General features: G+C 40.6%; 1 pseudogene; it reads left to right on the top strand.

Moving 5' to 3' along the window:
- Positions 1-1,571: 1,571 nt before the first annotated feature.
- LOC103726568 lies at positions 1,572-2,433 on the top strand (annotated as a pseudogene).
- The last annotated feature ends 1,720 nt before the right edge of the window (positions 2,434-4,153 follow it).

Here is a 4,153-nt window from a genome sequence, read left to right as displayed (position 1 = left end):
AGAGTCTCCTGCATGGTTCTGATGTTGAAATTGTGAAGGGGTCAAAGAGAGCAGCTGAGGCTTGGCACTCTTAGAGGCCAGGAAAGGCCATAGGTGAAAGTGCACCTTCAGTTGCAGTGAAGACCCCAGGATTGAAGGGGTCATGGAGAGAATCTTAGGCTATGCACCCCAAGAGGCAAGAAGAGGCCATTGGTGAAGGCATAGCTCCATTTCAGTGGAGACCCCAGCTTTTGGGAGCGAGGACCATGGGATGACCACCAAGGACAGCAGTAGGTGTGGAATGGAGCTGGCCTGGGTCTGCAAGATGAGCTGTGTGTGCTGTGGACAGCAGAGTCAGAGAAGTGGAGCTGTCAGAAGTCTTTGGAGCCCAAAAGATCGTGAGTGAATCCCAGATGTCCAGCCTTGAGCTGCTTTACTGGACTTCAGTTTTGCTTAGGTGTTCCTAATTCTTCCCTTTGAAATAAGACAGTCTTGTTTTGGATTTTACCAAAACCCACAGTTAAGAGATTTTTAAGAGACTAGGGACTTTAAGTGTTTGGATTTTTAAAGGACTGTCGACTTTTAAGGTTTTACTGTCTTATGTTGTGATATTAATATATTATATACCTTGGGGACAAGAATTGGAAAGGTTGTGGTTTACTAGTGATCTGTTTGTGTGTCAAATTGAAAAAGGGTCAATTGTGCTGGATAGCTTTAGTGTCAACTCAACACATCTGGGTTGAGGGAGCCTCAATTGGGGAATTACCTCTATTGGACTGGCCTGTGGGTATGTCTGTGGGGCATCTTCTTTATGAGTGATGTGGGAGTGCCCAGCCCACTGTGGGTGGTGCCACCCCTGGGCATGTGAGCCTGCGTTGCATTTGAAGGCAGGATGAGCAGGGGCCAGGGGACAAGTCAGTAAGAAATGATCCTCCATGGCCCATGCTCCAGTTCCTGACTCCAGGTTCCTGCCCTGAGTTCCTACCTTGGGGTCCCTGATGAACTGTGACCTGGGACGTGTAAGAAAACCCTTTCCTCCCCAAGTTGGTAGTGGTCAGAGTGTTTCATCACAGCAATGGAGAAACAAAGACAGATAACCAATTGATGTTCTCCCTTAGCAGCTTGTGTGGTGCTCTCCAAACCTATGAGAGCTAGCCTTTAGGGTAGGTAGCTTCCAGGTGAGTTCCAACTCTGTTGCCCTGAATCCTGTGTCCAAATTATGTCTTCAGTAATAGTTCCTTACCATCAAGTTATAGGATACCTCTTATAGCTTGGACTCCTATAATCCATATATAATACCTCCTATAATCAAGGACTGTGGCAATAGCCTGTGTAATTTGGGAATCTCTTGAACTACCCTCCTGGCCAGCTTTTGTACCGTACTGCTAGAGACAGAATTTGAATCCTCTTGCTTGGGCAGGAAGCCTTTTACTGACTGAGCCCTCAGCCATGGCATTCCCTTCTGTTATTTCAGCCTTAGAAGTCTCAACCTGTCAGCTAGGAGTCACAATCAAGCATCTTGAGACTTTGTCCCTCCGATAACACTTACTGTCTTGACACTTCCTCACTACAGGTGTATCACATTGCAGAGAATGGAAGTCATTGATGACAGCTCTTCTGAAGAGTTCATTCTGCTGGGCTTTACTGACGATCCCTGGCTGGAAATCCCTCTCTTCACTGTTCTGGTAACATACACCCTGGCTCTGGTAGGAAACATCACCATCATTCTGTTGTCCACATTAGACCCCTATCTTCACAGCTCCATGTATTTCTTCCTCACCAATCTCTCCTTTATGGACATGTGCTACACCACAAGCATTGTACCTCTATGTGGGAGGCACAGAGTGGCTTGTCCTGGTTCTTACGACCTTTGATCGCTATGTGTCCATCTGCAGACCTCCGCATTACACCCACTTCATGAACCAGATCATCTACCCCCTGTTAGTGTTCACTGTGTGGCTGACTGGGTTTTCCTATGCTGTCTCAGAAGCCACCGTGATACTTCAGTTACCCTTGTGCAGCCACAGTAAGCTGAATCACTTGGTATGTGAGATTACAGTTCTAATCAGAACAACCTTTGGGAAAAAGTAAGTCAATGAACTTGGTCTCTCTGTGGTATGCATTTTTATGCTAGCTTTTCTTCTCTGCTTAATTCTTGCCTTTGATTCAAGTTTTGGACATGCTATACTTAGGATCAAATCTTCAGATGGAAGGAAGAAGGCTTCGGGACATGTTCATCTTATATATATCATTGTAGTTCTCTTAGTCTATGGCCCAGTCATTAGCATATATTTCCTGCCCTCCTCCTCTCACACAAGGGACTAACCCACATTCATCACTCCTTTCTATGAAGTGGTGACTCCAACACCGAACCCCTTCATTTACACTCTGAAGAATTAGGATGTGAAAGTGGCTTTATGGAACGTGGCTAAGAACATCTTCAGTTCAACGTGAAAACTTTGTGATATCAGATTAAATAGTCAACAATGAGAAACCAGTTACACATGCTTCCCCCATAGTGCATTGATGTCATAAGCCTCTTCTTTTTTCAAGTTCTTGAAAAATGGCATGTTTCTTGACAAGGGTTATTCTTGGATAATATGAACCAGTGTGTGGGCTCTGCTTTGAAAATACATTGAAATAGTTCTATTGGATGTTGGCATGTCCTGAAATAGTAGCTTTATTATGTGATATAGTAACTTAAGTTACAGAACAATTACATGGTTTCAAGATAATAATTGCCATAGAAGAGACATAACAAGAATTCCTAGATGGATTCTTAATTTTTCATTTGAGAGATATTTCATTATTCTCTTCTAATTTTCCCCAGTTGTTGCAGGCAGTCCGGTATACACTCTATTTTGTATGGAGCAGGACATGCTTTTAATGAATAGTCTTGTATGTTATTCAACTTCTTTTTATATGGATGCTCTCCTGAGAAAAATGCATTGTTATTTTTTCTTATCTAATAAGTGTCCAAGTTTTTTATATGATGAATTAACAGAATTTATTACTAAATTCTGATATGAGTAAAATAAAGGAAAACTACTCAAGTATGAGTCATTTGCACCTGTGAAAGAACAAGAGCTGTACCTGGATCAGCCTGGAACCACTTCTGTGCATGCAATTATAGCAATGAAACGACTTTTAAAGAGTGAAAAAGTTAGATTGAAATAGTACTAATTTTTATTTTGAATTATAGTAAAACTTGCTTATTTCTTCTGAAATAGGGATTTTGGTTGATTGGTGGGTGGTTTTCATGTAAGGGTGTTGAAATTTATATCACCAAAATTTTAAATAAATAAAAACAGTTCTAGGACAAAACTTGATAATTTAAACGTCATCACAACAACCAAAGGTATTAAAGACCTATTCAATAAAAAAAAAAAACTTTAAATATTTGAAGAAAAAGACTAAGGAAGACCCAAGGAGATAGAAAGACCCCCTGTGCTCGTGAACTGGTAGGATCAATATACTAAAAATGACCATCTTATCAAAAGCAACTTGCAGATTCAATGCAATCCCAATTAAAATCCCCATATTCTTCACAAAAATTGAAAAATCCATCATAAAATTCCTATGGTAATAGAAAAGGTCCCAGACTGCCAAAGAAATCCTGAGCACAAAAGCAATGCTGGAGGTATCATCATCCTGAACTTAAATCAGTATTACAAAACAGTAGCCATAAAAAGCATATTATTGGCACAAAAACAGACTTTTGATCAGTAGATCAAAAAAGAAGACCCATAAATGAGTGGAAGCAATTACAGTGATCTGATATTTGACAAAGGTGTCAAGAATACACACTGGAGGAAGGACAACATCTTCAGCAAATTATTCTGGAAACTGCATCTCCACAGGTCAAAAAGTAAACATAGACCCATATATTTCACCCTGTACAAAAGTCAGCTCCAAATGGTTCATAGATCTCAGTGTAAAACCTGAAATTCTGAATTTGTTAGAAGAAAACTTAGGCAGTGCACTACAAGATACAGATGCAGGAACAACTTTCTAAATCAGACCTCAGTTGCTTAGATATTAAGGTCAACAGCTAACAAATGGGAACTCATTAAACTAAAACGCTTCTGTACAGTAAAGGAAATAATCAAGGAAGTGAAGAGGAAACCCACAGAGTGGAGAAAATCATCAACAACTATTCATCTGAGAGAGGATT

The sequence above is a fragment of the Nannospalax galili genome, unplaced genomic scaffold (assembly GCF_000622305.1).
Source record: "Nannospalax galili isolate Female #2095 unplaced genomic scaffold, S.galili_v1.0 scaffold2129, whole genome shotgun sequence".
Lineage (NCBI taxonomy): Eukaryota > Metazoa > Chordata > Mammalia > Rodentia > Spalacidae > Nannospalax > Nannospalax galili.
This window is presented reverse-complemented; position numbering and strand designations above follow the sequence as displayed.